Here is a 23,432-nt window from a genome sequence, read left to right as displayed (position 1 = left end):
CATTCCATCACATCCATCTAGTGTACACAGGTAGGTCCATTGTGGCGGGCAGGCGAGCGGGCGGGCTGCTTTATTGGCTGTTTGCTGTTCCCCTACTCCACTCCACTATTTGACTGTTGTGCTGCATCAATCAATCAATCAATCAATCAATCAATCAATCAATCAATCAATCAATCAATCAATCAATCAATCAATCAGTGGCTGGCTCAGGTGCAGCTCTTTAACTTACCTAAAAGGGAGGGCGGAGAGAAGACAAGGAAGGTGAATGAGGTGTTCCAATGTGAAATGCCGGAAACACAGAAACACAGACGACACACAACAAGAGGTGGCAATCTATTCATTAATTGCATTTAATCAATGAGCTCATTATCACTCATGCATTGTCCAACAGGTGTTGAAATAATGGGATTAAAAGGGGAGATCCCTTCAGAAAGACAGAAACAATAGCAAAGACAAAAAACACTTTTGGAATCTGCTTTTAGTCAACACATAAGGAAAGGGTGCACCGGTCCTGGAAATACTGCAATACCAGGTCAATGCGTGGAGTGGACAGAGCAAGCTCTATTTCCATCTCCCTGTTCTAAAAATCCATTTAATATATGGTCCCCAGATAGGGGACGTATCAGATATTAAACTGATAAGAACAGATACTACACTTGATCTTAGCCAAAAGGCCGAGAAGCGATAACCCGAACGGGCCGCGCGTTGCCCGAGCCTGCCCGATACTGCTGTTCAGCCCTTGCAGCGATTCAGCCTACTTCTAGGCAATTCCATGGGGCCCTGCAGGCTCACACACTCACAGCTACACGGGAGGTGAATAAAGGCCGGAGAGGAAGCCAGACAGGATTTGCTTCTTTTGCTTGCACCACAATGCAGTGCTGAAAGAGGAGGAATCTACATAAAAACGCCTTCCTGGCAACGCCCAAATGCCCTGCTGCCATGCAGATAAACACTGGCAGCGGCAGCAAGTGCATGCCCACAGCCACCCCTTGTTCCTTCACACCTTGTATCAGCTGTAATCCAGTCCAGTCCAGTGCTGCCTGCTGAGCAGCACTGACCAACACTGCCTGGGCCCAGGCTTTTATCTCTGAGGCCCCATTATGATGTCAGAAAGCTGGCTCTGGAATCCTGAGGGCTCCACTATGACACGTGCAAAGTTCCGTCTGAACTTTATATAAGACGGTGAGGCTCAGTCAGTCACTCAGTGTTGCCTGAGAGGGCAACACTGCAACAGCCGGCCGCCAGGCTGTCTTTTTTTTGCACAGCTAGTTGCCTCCAGGAGGCCACAAGAGGGAGACAAGGGACTGCAAAATGGAAAATAGGCATCCACCAACTTTACAGACAACTTCTCCTTGCTCCTACAACCTCCATCCTTGCACAGTTTGTTATTCTTCTAGGTAACATAGTAACAAATCCAAATTGCTGCTCTCTTTGTAGGCAAGCAAGGCTTTGTTGCAACTGCAATTCTTACTTCTTCTTGAAATGTAGGGACGACAGTACATTCCATCACATCCATCTAGTGTACACAGGTAGGTCCATTGTGGCGGGCAGGCGAGCGGGCGGGCTGCTTTATTGGCTGTTTGCTGTTCCCCTACTCCACTCCACTATTTGACTGTTGTGCTGCATCAATCAATCAATCAATCAATCAATCAATCAATCAATCAATCAATCAATCAATCAATCAATCAATCAATCAGTGGCTGGCTCAGGTGCAGCTCTTTAACTTACCTAAAAGGGAGGGCGGCCCTTGTTCCTTCACACCTTGTATCAGCTGTAATCCAGTCCAGTCCAGTGCTGCCTGCTGAGCAGCACTGACCAACACTGCCTGGGCCCAGGCTTTTATCTCTGAGGCCCCATTATGATGTCAGAAAGCTGGCTCTGGAATCCTGAGGGCTCCACTATGACACGTGCAAAGTTCCGTCTGAACTTTATATAAGACGGTGAGGCTCAGTCAGTCACTCAGTGTTGCCTGAGAGGGCAACACTGCAACAGCCGGCCGCCAGGCTGTCTTTTTTTTGCACAGCTAGTTGCCTCCAGGAGGCCACAAGAGGGAGACAAGGGACTGCAAAATGGAAAATAGGCATCCACCAACTTTACAGACAACTTCTCCTTGCTCCTACAACCTCCATCCTTGCACAGTTTGTTATTCTTCTAGGTAACATAGTAACAAATCCAAATTGCTGCTCTCTTTGTAGGCAAGCAAGGCTTTGTTGCAACTGCAATTCTTACTTCTTCTTGAAATGTAGGGACGACAGTACATTCCATCACATCCATCTAGTGTACACAGGTAGGTCCATTGTGGCGGGCAGGCGAGCGGGCGGGCTGCTTTATTGGCTGTTTGCTGTTCCCCTACTCCACTCCACTATTTGACTGTTGTGCTGCATCAATCAATCAATCAATCAATCAATCAATCAATCAATCAATCAATCAATCAATCAATCAATCAATCAGTGGCTGGCTCAGGTGCAGCTCTTTAACTTACCTAAAAGGGAGGGCGGAGAGAAGACAAGGAAGGTGAATGAGGTGTTCCAATGTGAAATGCCGGAAACACAGAAACACAGACGACACACAACAAGAGGTGGCAATCTATTCATTAATTGCATTTAATCAATGAGCTCATTATCACTCATGCATTGTCCAACAGGTGTTGAAATAATGGGATTAAAAGGGGAGATCCCTTCAGAAAGACAGAAACAATAGCAAAGACAAAAAACACTTTTGGAATCTGCTTTTAGTCAACACATAAGGAAAGGGTGCACCGGTCCTGGAAATACTGCAATACCAGGTCAATGCGTGGAGTGGACAGAGCAAGCTCTATTTCCATCTCCCTGTTCTAAAAATCCATTTAATATATGGTCCCCAGATAGGGGACGTATCAGATATTAAACTGATAAGAACAGATACTACACTTGATCTTAGCCAAAAGGCCGAGAAGCGATAACCCGAACGGGCCGCGCGTTGCCCGAGCCTGCCCGATACTGCTGTTCAGCCCTTGCAGCGATTCAGCCTACTTCTAGGCAATTCCATGGGGCCCTGCAGGCTCACACACTCACAGCTACACGGGAGGTGAATAAAGGCCGGAGAGGAAGCCAGACAGGATTTGCTTCTTTTGCTTGCACCACAATGCAGTGCTGAAAGAGGAGGAATCTACATAAAAACGCCTTCCTGGCAACGCCCAAATGCCCTGCTGCCATGCAGATAAACACTGGCAGCGGCAGCAAGTGCATGCCCACCGCCACCCCTTGTTCCTTCACACCTTGTATCAGCTGTAATCCAGTCCAGTCCAGTGCTGCCTGCTGAGCAGCACTGACCAACACTGCCTGGGCCCAGGCTTTTATCTCTGAGGCCCCATTATGATGTCAGAAAGCTGGCTCTGGAATCCTGAGGGCTCCACTATGACACGTGCAAAGTTCCGTCTGAACTTTATATAAGACGGTGAGGCTCAGTCAGTCACTCAGTGTTGCCTGAGAGGGCAACACTGCAACAGCCGGCCGCCAGGCTGTCTTTTTTTTGCACAGCTAGTTGCCTCCAGGAGGCCACAAGAGGGAGACAAGGGACTGCAAAATGGAAAATAGGCATCCACCAACTTTACAGACAACTTCTCCTTGCTCCTACAACCTCCATCCTTGCACAGTTTGTTATTCTTCTAGGTAACATAGTAACAAATCCAAATTGCTGCTCTCTTTGTAGGCAAGCAAGGCTTTGTTGCAACTGCAATTCTTACTTCTTCTTGAAATGTAGGGACGACAGTACATTCCATCACATCCATCTAGTGTACACAGGTAGGTCCATTGTGGCGGGCAGGCGAGCGGGCGGGCTGCTTTATTGGCTGTTTGCTGTTCCCCTACTCCACTCCACGATTTGACTGTTGTGCTGCATCAATCAATCAATCAATCAATCAATCAATCAATCAATCAATCAATCAATCAATCAGTGGCTGGCTCAGGTGCAGCTCTTTAACTTACCTAAAAGGGAGGGCGGAGAGAAGACAAGGAAGGTGAATGAGGTGTTCCAATGTGAAATGCCGGAAACACAGAAACACAGACGACACACAACAAGAGGTGGCAATCTATTCATTAATTGCATTTAATCAATGAGCTCATTATCACTCATGCATTGTCCAACAGGTGTTGAAATAATGGGATTAAAAGGGGAGATCCCTTCAGAAAGACAGAAACAATAGCAAAGACAAAAAACACTTTTGGAATCTGCTTTTAGTCAACACATAAGGAAAGGGTGCACCGGTCCTGGAAATACTGCAATACCAGGTCAATGCGTGGAGTGGACAGAGCAAGCTCTATTTCCATCTCCCTGTTCTAAAAATCCATTTAATATATGGTCCCCAGATAGGGGACGTATCAGATATTAAACTGATAAGAACAGATACTACACTTGATCTTAGCCAAAAGGCCGAGAAGCGATAACCCGAACGGGCCGCGCGTTGCCCGATCCTGCCCGATACTGCTGTTCAGCCCTTGCAGCGATTCAGCCTACTTCTAGGCAATTCCATGGGGCCCTGCAGGCTCACACACTCACAGCTACACGGGAGGTGAATAAAGGCCGGAGAGGAAGCCAGACAGGATTTGCTTCTTTTGCTTGCACCACAATGCAGTGCTGAAAGAGGAGGAATCTACATAAAAACGCCTTCCTGGCAACGCCCAAATGCCCTGCTGCCATGCAGATAAACACTGGCAGCGGCAGCAAGTGCATGCCCACAGCCACCCCTTGTTCCTTCACACCTTGTATCAGCTGTAATCCAGTCCAGTCCAGTGCTGCCTGCTGAGCAGCACTGACCAACACTGCCTGGGCCCAGGCTTTTATCTCTGAGGCCCCATTATGATGTCAGAAAGCTGGCTCTGGAATCCTGAGGGCTCCACTATGACACGTGCAAAGTTCCGTCTGAACTTTATATAAGACGGTGAGGCTCAGTCAGTCACTCAGTGTTGCCTGAGAGGGCAACACTGCAACAGCCGGCCGCCAGGCTGTCTTTTTTTTACACAGCTAGTTGCCTCCAGGAGGCCACAAGAGGGAGACAAGGGACTGCAAAATGGAAAATAGGCATCCACCAACTTTACAGACAACTTCTCCTTGCTCCAACAACCTCCATCCTTGCACAGTTTGTTATTCTTCTAGGTAACATAGTAACAAATCCAAATTGCTGCTCTCTTTGTAGGCAAGCAAGGCTTTGTTGCAACTGCAATTCTTACTTCTTCTTGAAATGTAGGGACGACAGTACATTCCATCACATCCATCTAGTGTACACAGGTAGGTCCATTGTGGCGGGCAGGCGAGCGGGCGGGCTGCTTTATTGGCTGTTTGCTGTTCCCCTACTCCACTCCACTATTTGACTGTTGTGCTGCATCAATCAATCAATCAATCAATCAATCAATCAATCAATCAATCAGTGGCTGGCTCAGGTGCAGCTCTTTAACTTACCTAAAAGGGAGGGCGGAGAGAAGACAAGGAAGGTGAATGAGGTGTTCCAATGTGAAATGCCGGAAACACAGAAACACAGACGACACACAACAAGAGGTGGCAATCTATTCATTAATTGCATTTAATCAATGAGCTCATTATCACTCATGCATTGTCCAACAGGTGTTGAAATAATGGGATTAAAAGGGGAGATCCCTTCAGAAAGACAGAAACAATAGCAAAGACAAAAAACACTTTTGGAATCTGCTTTTAGTCAACACATAAGGAAAGGGTGCACCGGTCCTGGAAATACTGCAATACCAGGTCAATGCGTGGAGTGGACAGAGCAAGCTCTATTTCCATCTCCCTGTTCTAAAAATCCATTTAATATATGGTCCCCAGATAGGGGACGTATCAGATATTAAACTGATAAGATCAGATACTACACTTGATCTTAGCCAAAAGGCCGAGAAGCGATAACCCGAACGGGCCGCGCGTTGCCCGAGCCTGCCCGATACTGCTGTTCAGCCCTTGCAGCGATTCAGCCTACTTCTAGGCAATTCCATGGGGCCCTGCAGGCTCACACACTCACAGCTACACGGGAGGTGAATAAAGGCCGGAGAGGAAGCCAGACAGGATTTGCTTCTTTTGCTTGCACCACAATGCAGTGCTGAAAGAGGAGGAATCTACATAAAAACGCCTTCCTGGCAACGCCCAAATGCCCTGCTGCCATGCAGATAAACACTGGCAGCGGCAGCAAGTGCATGCCCACAGCCACCCCTTGTTCCTTCACACCTTGTATCAGCTGTAATCCAGTCCAGTCCAGTGCTGCCTGCTGAGCAGCACTGACCAACACTGCCTGGGCCCAGGCTTTTATCTCTGAGGCCCCATTATGATGTCAGAAAGCTGGCTCTGGAATCCTGAGGGCTCCACTATGACACGTGCAAAGTTCCGTCTGAACTTTATATAAGACGGTGAGGCTCAGTCAGTCACTCAGTGTTGCCTGAGAGGGCAACACTGCAACAGCCGGCCGCCAGGCTGTCTTTTTTTTGCACAGCTAGTTGCCTCCAGGAGGCCACAAGAGGGAGACAAGGGACTGCAAAATGGAAAATAGGCATCCACCAACTTTACAGACAACTTCTCCTTGCTCCTACAACCTCCATCCTTGCACAGTTTGTTATTCTTCTAGGTAACATAGTAACAAATCCAAATTGCTGCTCTCTTTGTAGGCAAGCAAGGCTTTGTTGCAACTGCAATTCTTACTTCTTCTTGAAATGTAGGGACGACAGTACATTCCATCACATCCATCTAGTGTACACAGGTAGGTCCATTGTGGCGGGCAGGCGAGCGGGCGGGCTGCTTTATTGGCTGTTTGCTGTTCCCCTACTCCACTCCACTATTTGACTGTTGTGCTGCATCAATCAATCAATCAATCAATCAATCAATCAATCAATCAATCAATCAGTGGCTGGCTCAGGTGCAGCTCTTTAACTTACCTAAAAGGGAGGGCGGAGAGAAGACAAGGAAGGTGAATGAGGTGTTCCAATGTGAAATGCCGGAAACACAGAAACACAGACGACACACAACAAGAGGTGGCAATCTATTCATTAATTGCATTTAATCAATGAGCTCATTATCACTCATGCATTGTCCAACAGGTGTTGAAATAATGGGATTAAAAGGGGAGATCCCTTCAGAAAGACAGAAACAATAGCAAAGACAAAAAACACTTTTGGAATCTGCTTTTAGTCAACACATAAGGAAAGGGTGCACCGGTCCTGGAAATACTGCAATACCAGGTCAATGCGTGGAGTGGACAGAGCAAGCTCTATTTCCATCTCCCTGTTCTAAAAATCCATTTAATATATGGTCCCCAGATAGGGGACGTATCAGATATTAAACTGATAAGAACAGATACTACACTTGATCTTAGCCAAAAGGCCGAGAAGCGATAACCCGAACGGGCCGCGCGTTGCCCGAGCCTGCCCGATACTGCTGTTCAGCCCTTGCAGCGATTCAGCCTACTTCTAGGCAATTCCATGGGGCCCTGCAGGCTCACACACTCACAGCTACACGGGAGGTGAATAAAGGCCGGAGAGGAAGCCAGACAGGATTTGCTTCTTTTGCTTGCACCACAATGCAGTGCTGAAAGAGGAGGAATCTACATAAAAACGCCTTCCTGGCAACGCCCAAATGCCCTGCTGCCATGCAGATAAACACTGGCAGCGGCAGCAAGTGCATGCCCACAGCCACCCCTTGTTCCTTCACACCTTGTATCAGCTGTAATCCAGTCCAGTCCAGTGCTGCCTGCTGAGCAGCACTGACCAACACTGCCTGGGCCCAGGCTTTTATCTCTGAGGCCCCATTATGATGTCAGAAAGCTGGCTCTGGAATCCTGAGGGCTCCACTATGACACGTGCAAAGTTCCGTCTGAACTTTATATAAGACGGTGAGGCTCAGTCAGTCACTCAGTGTTGCCTGAGAGGGCAACACTGCAACAGCCGGCCGCCAGGCTGTCTTTTTTTTGCACAGCTAGTTGCCTCCAGGAGGCCACAAGAGGGAGACAAGGGACTGCAAAATGGAAAATAGGCATCCACCAACTTTACAGACAACTTCTCCTTGCTCCTACAACCTCCATCCTTGCACAGTTTGTTATTCTTCTAGGTAACATAGTAACAAATCCAAATTGCTGCTCTCTTTGTAGGCAAGCAAGGCTTTGTTGCAACTGCAATTCTTACTTCTTCTTGAAATGTAGGGACGACAGTACATTCCATCACATCCATCTAGTGTACACAGGTAGGTCCATTGTGGCGGGCAGGCGAGCGGGCGGGCTGCTTTATTGGCTGTTTGCTGTTCCCCTACTCCACTCCACTATTTGACTGTTGTGCTGCATCAATCAATCAATCAATCAATCAATCAATCAATCAGTGGCTGGCTCAGGTGCAGCTCTTTAACTTACCTAAAAGGGAGGGCGGAGAGAAGACAAGGAAGGTGAATGAGGTGTTCCAATGTGAAATGCCGGAAACACAGAAACACAGACGACACACAACAAGAGGTGGCAATCTATTCATTAATTGCATTTAATCAATGAGCTCATTATCACTCATGCATTGTCCAACAGGTGTTGAAATAATGGGATTAAAAGGGGAGATCCCTTCAGAAAGACAGAAACAATAGCAAAGACAAAAAACACTTTTGGAATCTGCTTTTAGTCAACACATAAGGAAAGGGTGCACCGGTCCTGGAAATACTGCAATACCAGGTCAATGCGTGGAGTGGACAGAGCAAGCTCTATTTCCATCTCCCTGTTCTAAAAATCCATTTAATATATGGTCCCCAGATAGGGGACGTATCAGATATTAAACTGATAAGAACAGATACTACACTTGATCTTAGCCAAAAGGCCGAGAAGCGATAACCCGAACGGGCCGCGCGTTGCCCGAGCCTGCCCGATACTGCTGTTCAGCCCTTGCAGCGATTCAGCCTACTTCTAGGCAATTCCATGGGGCCCTGCAGGCTCACACACTCACAGCTACACGGGAGGTGAATAAAGGCCGGAGAGGAAGCCAGACAGGATTTGCTTCTTTTGCTTGCACCACAATGCAGTGCTGAAAGAGGAGGAATCTACATAAAAACGCCTTCCTGGCAACGCCCAAATGCCCTGCTGCCATGCAGATAAACACTGGCAGCGGCAGCAAGTGCATGCCCACAGCCACCCCTTGTTCCTTCACACCTTGTATCAGCTGTAATCCAGTCCAGTCCAGTGCTGCCTGCTGAGCAGCACTGACCAACACTGCCTGGGCCCAGGCTTTTATCTCTGAGGCCCCATTATGATGTCAGAAAGCTGGCTCTGGAATCCTGAGGGCTCCACTATGACACGTGCAAAGTTCCGTCTGAACTTTATATAAGACGGTGAGGCTCAGTCAGTCACTCAGTGTTGCCTGAGAGGGCAACACTGCAACAGCCGGCCGCCAGGCTGTCTTTTTTTTGCACAGCTAGTTGCCTCCAGGAGGCCACAAGAGGGAGACAAGGGACTGCAAAATGGAAAATAGGCATCCACCAACTTTACAGACAACTTCTCCTTGCTCCTACAACCTCCATCCTTGCACAGTTTGTTATTCTTCTAGGTAACATAGTAACAAATCCAAATTGCTGCTCTCTTTGTAGGCAAGCAAGGCTTTGTTTCAACTGCAATTCTTACTTCTTCTTGAAATGTAGGGACGACAGTACATTCCATCACATCCATCTAGTGTACACAGGTAGGTCCATTGTGGCGGGCAGGCGAGCGGGCGGGCTGCTTTATTGGCTGTTTGCTGTTCCCCTACTCCACTCCACTATTTGACTGTTGTGCTGCATCAATCAATCAATCAATCAATCAATCAATCAATCAATCAATCAATCAATCAATCAATCAATCAGTGGCTGGCTCAGGTGCAGCTCTTTAACTTACCTAAAAGGGAGGGCGGAGAGAAGACAAGGAAGGTGAATGAGGTGTTCCAATGTGAAATGCCGGAAACACAGAAACACAGACGACACACAACAAGAGGTGGCAATCTATTCATTAATTGCATTTAATCAATGAGCTCATTATCACTCATGCATTGTCCAACAGGTGTTGAAATAATGGGATTAAAAGGGGAGATCCCTTCAGAAAGACAGAAACAATAGCAAAGACAAAAAACACTTTTGGAATCTGCTTTTAGTCAACACATAAGGAAAGGGTGCACCGGTCCTGGAAATACTGCAATACCAGGTCAATGCGTGGAGTGGACAGAGCAAGCTCTATTTCCATCTCCCTGTTCTAAAAATCCATTTAATATATGGTCCCCAGATAGGGGACGTATCAGATATTAAACTGATAAGAACAGATACTACACTTGATCTTAGCCAAAAGGCCGAGAAGCGATAACCCGAACGGGCCGCGCGTTGCCCGAGCCTGCCCGATACTGCTGTTCAGCCCTTGCAGCGATTCAGCCTACTTCTAGGCAATTCCATGGGGCCCTGCAGGCTCACACACTCACAGCTACACGGGAGGTGAATAAAGGCCGGAGAGGAAGCCAGACAGGATTTGCTTCTTTTGCTTGCACCACAATGCAGTGCTGAAAGAGGAGGAATCTACATAAAAACGCCTTCCTGGCAACGCCCAAATGCCCTGCTGCCATGCAGATAAACACTGGCAGCGGCAGCAAGTGCATGCCCACAGCCACCCCTTGTTCCTTCACACCTTGTATCAGCTGTAATCCAGTCCAGTCCAGTGCTGCCTGCTGAGCAGCACTGACCAACACTGCCTGGGCCCAGGCTTTTATCTCTGAGGCCCCATTATGATGTCAGAAAGCTGGCTCTGGAATCCTGAGGGCTCCACTATGACACGTGCAAAGTTCCGTCTGAACTTTATATAAGACGGTGAGGCTCAGTCAGTCACTCAGTGTTGCCTGAGAGGGCAACACTGCAACAGCCGGCCGCCAGGCTGTCTTTTTTTTGCACAGCTAGTTGCCTCCAGGAGGCCACAAGAGGGAGACAAGGGACTGCAAAATGGAAAATAGGCATCCACCAACTTTACAGACAACTTCTCCTTGCTCCTACAACCTCCATCCTTGCACAGTTTGTTATTCTTCTAGGTAACATAGTAACAAATCCAAATTGCTGCTCTCTTTGTAGGCAAGCAAGGCTTTGTTGCAACTGCAATTCTTACTTCTTCTTGAAATGTAGGGACGACAGTACATTCCATCACATCCATCTAGTGTACACAGGTAGGTCCATTGTGGCGGGCAGGCGAGCGGGCGGGCTGCTTTATTGGCTGTTTGCTGTTCCCCTACTCCACTCCACTATTTGACTGTTGTGCTGCATCAATCAATCAATCAATCAATCAATCAATCAATCAATCAATCAATCAATCAGTGGCTGGCTCAGGTGCAGCTCTTTAACTTACCTAAAAGGGAGGGCGGAGAGAAGACAAGGAAGGTGAATGAGGTGTTCCAATGTGAAATGCCGGAAACACAGAAACACAGACGACACACAACAAGAGGTGGCAATCTATTCATTAATTGCATTTAATCAATGAGCTCATTATCACTCATGCATTGTCCAACAGGTGTTGAAATAATGGGATTAAAAGGGGAGATCCCTTCAGAAAGACAGAAACAATAGCAAAGACAAAAAACACTTTTGGAATCTGCTTTTAGTCAACACATAAGGAAAGGGTGCACCGGTCCTGGAAATACTGCAATACCAGGTCAATGCGTGGAGTGGACAGAGCAAGCTCTATTTCCATCTCCCTGTTCTAAAAATCCATTTAATATATGGTCCCCAGATAGGGGACGTATCAGATATTAAACTGATAAGAACAGATACTACACTTGATCTTAGCCAAAAGGCCGAGAAGCGATAACCCGAACGGGCCGCGCGTTGCCCGAGCCTGCCTGATACTGCTGTTCAGCCCTTGCAGCGATTCAGCCTACTTCTAGGCAATTCCATGGGGCCCTGCAGGCTCACACACTCACAGCTACACGGGAGGTGAATAAAGGCCGGAGAGGAAGCCAGACAGGATTTGCTTCTTTTGCTTGCACCACAATGCAGTGCTGAAAGAGGAGGAATCTACATAAAAACGCCTTCCTGGCAACGCCCAAATGCCCTGCTGCCATGCAGATAAACACTGGCAGCGGCAGCAAGCGCATGCCCACAGCCACCCCTTGTTCCTTCACACCTTGTATCAGCTGTAATCCAGTCCAGTCCAGTGCTGCCTGCTGAGCAGCACTGACCAACACTGCCTGGGCCCAGGCTTTTATCTCTGAGGCCCCATTATGATGTCAGAAAGCTGGCTCTGGAATCCTGAGGGCTCCACTATGACACGTGCAAAGTTCCGTCTGAACTTTATATAAGACGGTGAGGCTCAGTCAGTCACTCAGTGTTGCCTGAGAGGGCAACACTGCAACAGCCGGCCGCCAGGCTGTCTTTTTTTTGCACAGCTAGTTGCCTCCAGGAGGCCACAAGAGGGAGACAAGGGACTGCAAAATGGAAAATAGGCATCCACCAACTTTACAGACAACTTCTCCTTGCTCCTACAACCTCCATCCTTGCACAGTTTGTTATTCTTCTAGGTAACATAGTAACAAATCCAAATTGCTGCTCTCTTTGTAGGCAAGCAAGGCTTTGTTGCAACTGCAATTCTTACTTCTTCTTGAAATGTAGGGACGACAGTACATTCCATCACATCCATCTAGTGTACACAGGTAGGTCCATTGTGGCGGGCAGGCGAGCGGGCGGGCTGCTTTATTGGCTGTTTGCTGTTCCCCTACTCCACTCCACTATTTGACTGTTGTGCTGCATCAATCAATCAATCAATCAATCAATCAATCAATCAATCAATCAATCAATCAATCAATCAGTGGCTGGCTCAGGTGCAGCTCTTTAACTTACCTAAAAGGGAGGGCGGAGAGAAGACAAGGAAGGTGAATGAGGTGTTCCAATGTGAAATGCCGGAAACACAGAAACACAGACGACACACAACAAGAGGTGGCAATCTATTCATTAATTGCATTTAATCAATGAGCTCATTATCACTCATGCATTGTCCAACAGGTGTTGAAATAATGGGATTAAAAGGGGAGATCCCTTCAGAAAGACAGAAACAATAGCAAAGACAAAAAACACTTTTGGAATCTGCTTTTAGTCAACACATAAGGAAAGGGTGCACCGGTCCTGGAAATACTGCAATACCAGGTCAATGCGTGGAGTGGACAGAGCAAGCTCTATTTCCATCTCCCTGTTCTAAAAATCCATTTAATATATGGTCCCCAGATAGGGGACGTATCAGATATTAAACTGATAAGAACAGATACTACACTTGATCTTAGCCAAAAGGCCGAGAAGCGATAACCCGAACGGGCCGCGCGTTGCCCGAGCCTGCCCGATACTGCTGTTCAGCCCTTGCAGCGATTCAGCCTACTTCTAGGCAATTCCATGGGGCCCTGCAGGCTCACACACTCACAGCTACACGGGAGGTGAATAAAGGCCGGAGAGGAAGCCAGACAGGATTTGCTTCTTTTGCTTGCACCACAATGCAGTGCTGAAAGAGGAGGAATCTACATAAAAACGCCTTCCTGGCAACGCCCAAATGCCCTGCTGCCATGCAGATAAACACTGGCAGCGGCAGCAAGTGCATGCCCACAGCCACCCCTTGTTCCTTCACACCTTGTATCAGCTGTAATCCAGTCCAGTCCAGTGCTGCCTGCTGAGCAGCACTGACCAACACTGCCTGGGCCCAGGCTTTTATCTCTGAGGCCCCATTATGATGTCAGAAAGCTGGCTCTGGAATCCTGAGGGCTCCACTATGACACGTGCAAAGTTCCGTCTGAACTTTATATAAGACGGTGAGGCTCAGTCAGTCACTCAGTGTTGCCTGAGAGGGCAACACTGCAACAGCCGGCCGCCAGGCTGTCTTTTTTTTGCACAGCTAGTTGCCTCCAGGAGGCCACAAGAGGGAGACAAGGGACTGCAAAATGGAAAATAGGCATCCACCAACTTTACAGACAACTTCTCCTTGCTCCTACAACCTCCATCCTTGCACAGTTTGTTATTCTTCTAGGTAACATAGTAACAAATCCAAATTGCTGCTCTCTTTGTAGGCAAGCAAGGCTTTGTTGCAACTGCAATTCTTACTTCTTCTTGAAATGTAGGGACGACAGTACATTCCATCACATCCATCTAGTGTACACAGGTAGGTCCATTGTGGCGGGCAGGCGAGCGGGCGGGCTGCTTTATTGGCTGTTTGCTGTTCCCCTACTCCACTCCACTATTTGACTGTTGTGCTGCATCAATCAATCAATCAATCAATCAATCAATCAATCAATCAATCAATCAATCAATCAGTGGCTGGCTCAGGTGCAGCTCTTTAACTTACCTAAAAGGGAGGGCGGAGAGAAGACAAGGAAGGTGAATGAGGTGTTCCAATGTGAAATGCCGGAAACACAGAAACACAGACGACACACAACAAGAGGTGGCAATCTATTCATTAATTGCATTTAATCAATGAGCTCATTATCACTCATGCATTGTCCAACAGGTGTTGAAATAATGGGATTAAAAGGGGAGATCCCTTCAGAAAGACAGAAACAATAGCAAAGACAAAAAACACTTTTGGAATCTGCTTTTAGTCAACACATAAGGAAAGGGTGCACCGGTCCTGGAAATACTGCAATACCAGGTCAATGCGTGGAGTGGACAGAGCAAGCTCTATTTCCATCTCCCTGTTCTAAAAATCCATTTAATATATGGTCCCCAGATAGGGGACGTATCAGATATTAAACTGATAAGAACAGATACTACACTTGATCTTAGCCAAAAGGCCGAGAAGCGATAACCCGAACGGGCCGCGCGTTGCCCGAGCCTGCCCGATACTGCTGTTCAGCCCTTGCAGCGATTCAGCCTACTTCTAGGCAATTCCATGGGGCCCTGCAGGCTCACACACTCACAGCTACACGGGAGGTGAATAAAGGCCGGAGAGGAAGCCAGACAGGATTTGCTTCTTTTGCTTGCACCACAATGCAGTGCTGAAAGAGGAATCTACATAAAAACGCCTTCCTGGCAACGCCCAAATGCCCTGCTGCCATGCAGATAAACACTGGCAGCGGCAGCAAGTGCATGCCCACAGCCACCCCTTGTTCCTTCACACCTTGGACTGCAAGGACCCATTATCCACTTGACCTGCCCAGGACCTTAACCATCCTTCTTTGAATTAACACACCAACACCTTCTTTATGCAAATGTGGAAGTGGCCACAGCTTTATTATTATTTACAACCATCGGCATGAAGACATATATATATTTATTTATTTTCTCTCCTCCTGAAATGCCGATGCTCCCTGTCTCCATCAGGCATGTAGGGTGCTACCTCCGTCTTCATCTGCCGTACTTTCCGCCAGCTGTGACATCTACGAAAAAACCAGAAAAACGCCAGAACAAGAATATAACCGTAGAAAAATTTTTTTTTTTAAAAACAAAACCAAAACCACCAGGGGAGGGAGGGCGGGTGTTTCTTCCACTGCAGCTTGAAGGTAAGAGGGCTTCCTGCTCCAAACCTCTGCCCTATATCTTCTTAACCACGCCCCTCTTACCCCTTGTTGACCAATCCTGATCCTGGGCATTATTTTAAACCGTTCCATCCTTTCTTAACCCCTTGCAGTCCCTGACACTCTCCCTAGGCGCTTCAGTGTCTACAAGACTGCAAGGACCCATTATCCACTTTACCTGCCCAGGACCTTAACCATCCTTCTTTGAATTAACACACCAACACCTTCTTTATGCAAATGTGGAAGTGGCCACAGCTTTATTATTATTTACAACCATCGGCATGAAGACATATATATATTTATTTATTTTCTCTCCTCCTGAAATGCCGATGCTCCCTGTCTCCATCAGGCATGTAGGGTGCTACCTCCGTCTTCATCTGCCGTACTTTCCGCCAAGAAGGGGGAACTGAGAAACCTACTCAGTCCCCCGACCACCCCCACCAAGCAACGCCAACCCTCTCTCGGCACCATCCAAGAGATCCAGTAAAAAGATATCGAGCCCGATATCATTCAGATGCACTCCATCCGGCGCCAGCAGATCTGCATTATCCCCCTCCAGGGATTGGTGTCGCAACCCGATCCCCCCTATAGAGCGAATGAACCGCGACACCCGCACATTAATTAACCTGCGCACTCTCTCCAACGCTGCCATATTCCTCGCTCCTCGCCACACCGTGCGCGCCACTATTTCGGACCAAACTATCACGCAACGGGCGAACAGATCCCGAAAACGCGCCAAATCAGTTCGTATGATTGACAATAACTCCGCCATTTTCACTTGGCCGATATAATTTCCACCCGCATGGATGATTAGGACAACAGGTCCGTACGTGTGCCTTGTAACTGCCACTACTTCTGGCAGTAACTGCACCCACCGTAATCCCCGGACACCTCTCCAATGGACGTCGGCCTGTGCGAGGCCCAAATTCGGACCTAATGGCCTTCGACCCGCTCGAACCGCTGCCCAGTGCACATACGAATGCCCCAAGATCCACACTTGGGGGCGCCGCAACCCTAACAAAGAAATTAAGCTACATTCCGGTCAAATGAAAATTACCGGCAGGGTTAACATAACACTCCATGTAACAGGAAGGAAAACAGGGGGGGGGGGGGAAGGGGAGGGGGCGACACTTTCTTATGAAAACTTCCAGCTTACACCATCTTTAAAACCAGATCAGGTCGCACATATGACTTATAGCTATTAGAGCGCCATCTACCCAGACTCATGATAGCCGCTGAATCCAAACCCAAGGCATCCGCCTCAGTTGCCGCACCTATCCTAAATGAATGTGTACCAAAATCGCCCGGCGGCAAACCTAGATACCTCAAGCCGGCCTTAAAAATCGCCTCAAATTGAAAACGCGACATCGCGGATCCATCCTGATGGATCAAGAATTGAGTCCCGGGCACTCGGACCAACACGAATTCCTGGACCCATTTTACCGGGCAATACTGCCCCCCAATCCTCCCAATCGACAGCCAAGCCCCCTTTCCTACCACATCAGTCTTTGACCTCCGCACACAGACCCTGAGAGAATCTCCCAACGTTACTACATCCGATCCGAGAAGACCACCGCTCGCACTTACTCTGTGCGGAACCAGCTCACTAACCCGTAACGCGGCAAAGAAAGCCAACGAAAACGCCGCGCCGAACAAGGACACTTCATATTCATCCCGACACACAAAACATAAAACGGCTAGAAGCCGACCCAAAAGTGAAAAAGATACTGGCCGCCTCGTGTCCCTTGAACACGCCTCTTTTTTCCACCCTTTTAAAGACTGCCGAACTACAAATTCTTTTGTAACATCTCTGCATCCCCACAATTTTAACATAAAGGCCACTCCTGCTAAAAACTTGCTCGCCGTGGCCGCACTACCCCCTTCCTGACGTATTTGTACCAAACTTGCTAACGTGACGTCCAGGTGACACCCCTCCTGTGATGGGAAGTCATTCCCCGCAATCTCCAACCACCGATCCCACGCTCTGCAATGACTCTTCCAAGTCGCCGGTACCACCGAACCCCTCAACAGTCTCATAAGTTGTCCTCGACCAGGGCCCATAAGTGAAGGGGGGGGGGACACCCCTTCTGCCAAAGCTGCCGGGTGCAATTCCCGAAACCGGGACATCTGTGAACGAGACAAAGCATCAGCCATCACATTACTGACACCCGGAACATGTTTTGCACGAAACCACACATTCAAACGCAAACACTTCAAAACCAACCGTCTTAATAAAGCTAATACCGGCAACGAACTAGACGACAACCCGTTCACCGCATGCACCACCGCCATGTTGTCTGTCCAAAATACAATCCTCTTGTTCACCATCACGCTACCCCATAACTCTATTGCAACTATAATAGGAAACAATTCCAATAGCGTTAAATTACGTAAGACTCCCAAATCACTCCAATGCAAGGGCCAAGGGGATCTACACCAACTTCGGCCCAAAATTGCTCCAAAACCATCACTTCCGGCTGCATCCGTAAATAATTCCAAATCTACATTAGACAACTCAGCGTCCTGACACACCGACCTCCCGTTAAACGAACTCAAAAAGGAATGCCAGACAAACAAATCCTTCCTCATACAAGAGGTTACCCGGATAAAATGATTTGGCTTCGAGATACCTCTAGTGGCTAAAGACAAACGCCTAGAAAAAACACGACCCATTGGAATTATACGACAAGCAAACACCAGCAATCCCATTAACGACTGTAACTGTTTTAACGTCACTTTTTTCGACCCCATGACCTGGTCAACCTGCGTCACTAGCCTTGCCAATTTATCATCCGGCAACCGAAAAATCATCCGCTCGCTATCTATTTCGATACCCAAAAATGACAAAACCGTTACAGGACCTTCCGTCTTATCCTCGGAAATAGGTACCCCGAAACGCGACATCACCTGTCGAAACACTCTCAGCAACGTGCTGCACAACCCCGACCCCCCCGGGCCCACAAAAAGAAAATCATCCAGATAATGAATGACCGAGTCACAACCAGACTCCAAACGAACTACCCACTCTAAAAATGACGCAAACATCTCAAAGTAACTGCATGATATTGAACAACCCATAGGAAGGCACATATCCACGTAAAACCCTTTGTCTAAACAACAACCCAGCAGGTGAAAACACTCCGGATGAACCGGCAGCAAACGAAAGGCCGCTTCAATATCAGATTTGGCTAACAACGCCCCTTGTCCAGCCGCCTGTACCAACCTTACTGCAACATCAAAAGACGTATACGAAACCGCCGCCTCCGCCCTAGAAATACCGTCATTAACAGAACCACCGCGAGGAAAAGAAAGGTGATGAATCAGCCTAAACTTTCCTCGTTCCTTCTTTGGAACTAAACCAAGGGGGGAAACTCGCAGATTCGTATACGGCGGCTCGCTGAATGGACCTGCCATTCTTCCTAATTCCACTTCTTTAGCTAATTTTAGCCGCGCAATGCCCACATTCTCATTGATCGACTTCAAATTGTCAGCCAATGACAATGTCGCAGAATATTCAAAAGGAATCTCAAAACCAAACGAAAACCCGTTAGTGAGCACCTCTGCTTCCCGCCTCCTGTGGTACCGCTCTAACCATGGGCCCATCTCGAGCACGTTCACCGGCGTTCTCCGCTGCGCCGGAAGGAGGTGCCTTGACCGGCTGCTTACCTCTCCGGAAACACCGGAGCGCCGAATGAGCGCCCCCACAGATGGAGCATTCATGTCGAAATTTGCACGTGGCAAAGAAACGACAGTGGCCCTCATTGTAGAGCCAACAGGCACCTGTGGGCCTAGCGGCCGCAACTCCAGGGGCGGGGCCCGGCGCTGCGGCCGCACTGGGAAAGGGGCGTTGTTGCCTACTCCCTTGCGCTAAAATAAGCTGCAACCACACGTCCGTTGCCTTCGTCGCCCAACTAATCTCAGGCGACAAAGCCAAACGTCGCCGAAATTCTTCATCATATCGCCACCAGGCCGCACCACCGTGCAGCCTGTGGGCGCTGAAAATTGTGTCAAAATAGACAAACAACTCGGCCCCTTTTCCAGGGTAGCGTTGGCAAATAACATGAGCCAGTGTAGCGTAACACTGTACCCAGTTGCCAAATGTTTTTGCTACTTTTGCTTTCCTATCCGAACCTCTCTCAAAGCCCCGCTCCTTGTCGACAGTCACCTGCTCCACCGAGACCAAGGACCAAATATCCACAAATTCATTCCTCCAAATCTTGTCCTTGACCTCAGCTGACAAATGAGTCCCGAGAGGAGCGACTCCACAAAACAATGAATCTCTAAACGTCAAACTAGCTAAAGCATTCTCTTTCTCAGACGGGGGCATAGCTCCCTCTGGTGGCACAGAGGGACACGACGTTCCCTCATTCACTTTCAACCCAGCCACCACGGCTTTTAAAACAGAAATCAAATCCGCACCCGCTGCATTAGGTTTATTAAGCCATGCGTCACCGCAGGCCGACTCACCGCTCCCAGAGGTCCCACCGACTCCAGAGGGTCCTTCAGCCACTTGCCGCGGCACTGGAACCACGGCCTGCACCTCCTCCACCGGCCCGGCGGGAGGTACAACCTGGGACAGCTGCTCCTGATCCACCGACAAGCGCTGCACCTCCCGGCGTCGACTGCGTCTCTGCGGCCGTGAGGATCTCCTCGACGACCTCCTCCATGATCCGGATGATGCGGACGTCGTCGCAGACGAGGAGGAGAAACCATCGCTGGAAGACGAGGAATACCGTCGACCACGCCTCTTCCCGTCACCTGACCTGCGACGTCCATGATGGCCGTGCCGGCGATGTCCACCAGCCCGGCGTTTCCTCCCTCGCCTGGAACGCTCCCTTCTTGGACCTGCAGGAGAGAAAGATGACAAGGCAGGAGAAGGGCAAATAGCATCCAAAACACCCTCACTCCTATCTTTCCTAGCACACTCCCCCCCTGCCCCTGACCCGTGCTGACAGGGGCCCGGGGGGGACCGGAGTGGAGAAGCGACAGGCACCGCAGAAGCCCCCGCCCCCTGGCTGGGCTGCTTGCTCACCGTCCGCCTCCCCGCACCCGCCGCCATCTTCTTTTTTCGTGCGCCGCCATCTTGTGTCCTGGCTGCACTGCGCCTGCCAGGACGTCCCGCCCCTGTTCCCCCCGCCGCCAATTCTGGCTGCGTAGAGAACAGCACGGGGAAAGATGGCGCCGACCCCGGCTGCACACAGGCCCCAGAAGCAAGTCCCAGCTCCTGTGAACATGCCGCATGGTAAGCGACCATGTCGGACCAGTCGCCTGAGTCCGCCATATTCACCCCACTGTCACGATAGTCGGCCGCTGCCTCCGCGCCCGCATCAGCAGCTCGAGGCGGGTTGTACCGTGCCCGTGCCGGTTTAACAGCCGCCCTCTTACCGCCATGGGGAAGGACGCCAGCGCGACGAGTGGACGGGGGGGAGGGGGGCACTATGTCGACCGACGAAGCACCCGTCGACATAGGCCTAGGGGACCTGCTGGGACCACCGCATGACTGTGCAGCAGTCACAGCACCCCTCATAGCAACAGGGCTAGGGCTTAGTCTAACCGGAGGGCGTGTAACGCGCTGCGGCCTACCTCGGGTAGCCGCTCCCGACTGTTCCGTGCCCCGATCAGCTCCTCGCCTCTCTCCTTCCTCCAACAGGGATTCCAGCCAGGCAGGCCCCTCTGCCGCTACCCGCTGTGCCACCTTCCGCAACAGTTCTTCTGCCATCTTCTTAACGACCACGCTCTGAATCTCCACAGCAGCAGCAAAGGTGTTTCTTCCACTGCAGCTTGAAGGTAAGAGGGCTTCCTGCTCCAAACCTCTGCCCTATATCTTCTTAACCACGCCCCTCTTACCCCTTGTTGACCAATCCTGATCCTGGGCATTATTTTAAACCGTTCCATCCTTTCTTAACCCCTTGCAGTCCCTGACACTCTCCCTAGGCGCTTCAGTGTCTACAATATCAGCTGTAATCCAGTCCAGTCCAGTGCTGCCTGCTGAGCAGCACTGACCAACACTGCCTGGGCCCAGGCTTTTATCTCTGAGGCCCCATTATGATGTCAGAAAGCTGGCTCTGGAATCCTGAGGGTTCCACTATGACACGTGCAAAGTTCCGTCTGAACTTTATATAAGACGGTGAGGCTCAGTCAGTCACTCAGTGTTGCCTGAGAGGGCAACACTGCAACAGCCGGCCGCCAGGCTGTCTTTTTTTTGCACAGCTAGTTGCCTCCAGGAGGCCACAAGAGGGAGACAAGGGACTGCAAAATGGAAAATAGGCATCCACCAACTTTACAGACAACTTCTCCTTGCTCCTACAACCTCCATCCTTGCACAGTTTGTTATTCTTCTAGGTAACATAGTAACAAATCCAAATTGCTGCTCTCTTTGTAGGCAAGCAAGGCTTTGTTGCAACTGCAATTCTTACTTCTTCTTGAAATGTAGGGACGACAGTACATTCCATCACATCCATCTAGTGTACACAGGTAGGTCCATTGTGGCGGGCAGGTGAGCGGGCGGGCTGCTTTATTGGCTGTTTGCTGTTCCCCTACTCCACTCCACTATTTGACTGTTGTGCTGCATCAATCAATCAATCAATCAATCAATCAATCAATCAGTGGCTGGCTCAGGTGCAGCTCTTTAACTTACCTAAAAGGGAGGGCGGAGAGAAGACAAGGAAGGTGAATGAGGTGTTCCAATGTGAAATGCCGGAAACACAGAAACACAGACGACACACAACAAGAGGTGGCAATCTATTCATTAATTGCATTTAATCAATGAGCTCATTATCACTCATGCATTGTCCAACAGGTGTTGAAATAATGGGATTAAAAGGGGAGATCCCTTCAGAAAGACAGAAACAATAGCAAAGACAAAAAACACTTTTGGAATCTGCTTTTAGTCAACACATAAGGAAAGGGTGCACCGGTCCTGGAAATACTGCAATACCAGGTCAATGCGTGGAGTGGACAGAGCAAGCTCTATTTCCATCTCCCTGTTCTAAAAATCCATTTAATATATGGTCCCCAGATAGGGGACGTATCAGATATTAAACTGATAAGAACAGATACTACACTTGATCTTAGCCAAAAGGCCGAGAAGCGATAACCCGAACGGGCCGCGCGTTGCCCGAGCCTGCCCGATACTGCTGTTCAGCCCTTGCAGCGATTCAGCCTACTTCTAGGCAATTCCATGGGGCCCTGCAGGCTCACACACTCACAGCTACACGGGAGGTGAATAAAGGCCGGAGAGGAAGCCAGACAGGATTTGCTTCTTTTGCTTGCACCACAATGCAGTGCTGAAAGAGGAGGAATCTACATAAAAACGCCTTCCTGGCAACGCCCAAATGCCCTGCTGCCATGCAGATAAACACTGGCAGCGGCAGCAAGTGCATGCCCACAGCCACCCCTTGTTCCTTCACACCTTGTATCAGCTGTAATCCAGTCCAGTCCAGTGCTGCCTGCTGAGCAGCACTGACCAACACTGCCTGGGCCCAGGCTTTTATCTCTGAGGCCCCATTATGATGTCAGAAAGCTGGCTCTGGAATCCTGAGGGCTCCACTATGACACGTGCAAAGTTCCGTCTGAACTTTATATAAGACGGTGAGGCTCAGTCAGTCACTCAGTGTTGCCTGAGAGGGCAACACTGCAACAGCCGGCCGCCAGGCTGTCTTTTTTTTGCACAGCTAGTTGCCTCCAGGAGGCCACAAGAGGGAGACAAGGGACTGCAAAATGGAAAATAGGCATCCACCAACTTTACAGACAACTTCTCCTTGCTCCTACAACCTCCATCCTTGCACAGTTTGTTATTCTTCTAGGTAACATAGTAACAAATCCAAATTGCTGCTCTCTTTGTAGGCAAGCAAGGCTTTGTTGCAACTGCAATTCTTACTTCTTCTTGAAATGTAGGGACGACAGTACATTCCATCACATCCATCTAGTGTACACAGGTAGGTCCATTGT

General features: G+C 49.1%; 11 non-coding genes across 11 annotated transcripts; all 11 read right to left on the bottom strand.

Annotated features, from left to right (window-relative positions):
* Nucleotides 1-495: 495 nt before the first annotated feature.
* Nucleotides 496-686, bottom strand: LOC142697144 (U2 spliceosomal RNA). Its single transcript, XR_012864966.1, has one exon. It is a non-coding gene; the product is annotated as a U2 spliceosomal RNA (small nuclear RNA).
* Nucleotides 687-2,748: 2,062 nt separating this feature from the next.
* Nucleotides 2,749-2,939, bottom strand: LOC142697143 (U2 spliceosomal RNA). Its single transcript, XR_012864965.1, has one exon. It is a non-coding gene; the product is annotated as a U2 spliceosomal RNA (small nuclear RNA).
* A 1,292-nt stretch (nucleotides 2,940-4,231) lies between these two features.
* LOC142697142 (U2 spliceosomal RNA) lies at nucleotides 4,232-4,422 on the bottom strand. The gene has a single exon (XR_012864964.1). It is a non-coding gene; the product is annotated as a U2 spliceosomal RNA (small nuclear RNA).
* Nucleotides 4,423-5,702: 1,280 nt separating this feature from the next.
* LOC142696592 (U2 spliceosomal RNA) lies at nucleotides 5,703-5,893 on the bottom strand. Its single transcript, XR_012864473.1, has one exon. It is a non-coding gene; the product is annotated as a U2 spliceosomal RNA (small nuclear RNA).
* Nucleotides 5,894-7,177: 1,284 nt separating this feature from the next.
* On the bottom strand, nucleotides 7,178-7,368 carry LOC142697139 (U2 spliceosomal RNA). The gene has a single exon (XR_012864963.1). It is a non-coding gene; the product is annotated as a U2 spliceosomal RNA (small nuclear RNA).
* A 1,272-nt stretch (nucleotides 7,369-8,640) lies between these two features.
* LOC142697138 (U2 spliceosomal RNA) lies at nucleotides 8,641-8,831 on the bottom strand. Its single transcript, XR_012864962.1, has one exon. It is a non-coding gene; the product is annotated as a U2 spliceosomal RNA (small nuclear RNA).
* A 1,300-nt stretch (nucleotides 8,832-10,131) lies between these two features.
* LOC142697137 (U2 spliceosomal RNA) lies at nucleotides 10,132-10,322 on the bottom strand. The gene has a single exon (XR_012864961.1). It is a non-coding gene; the product is annotated as a U2 spliceosomal RNA (small nuclear RNA).
* A 1,288-nt stretch (nucleotides 10,323-11,610) lies between these two features.
* Nucleotides 11,611-11,801, bottom strand: LOC142697136 (U2 spliceosomal RNA). Its single transcript, XR_012864960.1, has one exon. It is a non-coding gene; the product is annotated as a U2 spliceosomal RNA (small nuclear RNA).
* Nucleotides 11,802-13,097: 1,296 nt separating this feature from the next.
* Nucleotides 13,098-13,288, bottom strand: LOC142697135 (U2 spliceosomal RNA). The gene has a single exon (XR_012864959.1). It is a non-coding gene; the product is annotated as a U2 spliceosomal RNA (small nuclear RNA).
* A 1,292-nt stretch (nucleotides 13,289-14,580) lies between these two features.
* On the bottom strand, nucleotides 14,581-14,771 carry LOC142697134 (U2 spliceosomal RNA). Its single transcript, XR_012864958.1, has one exon. It is a non-coding gene; the product is annotated as a U2 spliceosomal RNA (small nuclear RNA).
* Nucleotides 14,772-22,385: 7,614 nt separating this feature from the next.
* LOC142697132 (U2 spliceosomal RNA) lies at nucleotides 22,386-22,576 on the bottom strand. The gene has a single exon (XR_012864956.1). It is a non-coding gene; the product is annotated as a U2 spliceosomal RNA (small nuclear RNA).
* Nucleotides 22,577-23,432: the final 856 nt, after the last annotated feature.

Source organism: Rhinoderma darwinii (genome assembly GCF_050947455.1).
Source record: "Rhinoderma darwinii isolate aRhiDar2 chromosome 5 unlocalized genomic scaffold, aRhiDar2.hap1 SUPER_5_unloc_7, whole genome shotgun sequence".
Taxonomy (NCBI): domain Eukaryota; kingdom Metazoa; phylum Chordata; class Amphibia; order Anura; family Rhinodermatidae; genus Rhinoderma; species Rhinoderma darwinii.
The sequence above is the reverse complement of the archived record's forward strand: the minus strand, read 5'-3'. Positions and strand labels throughout refer to the sequence as shown.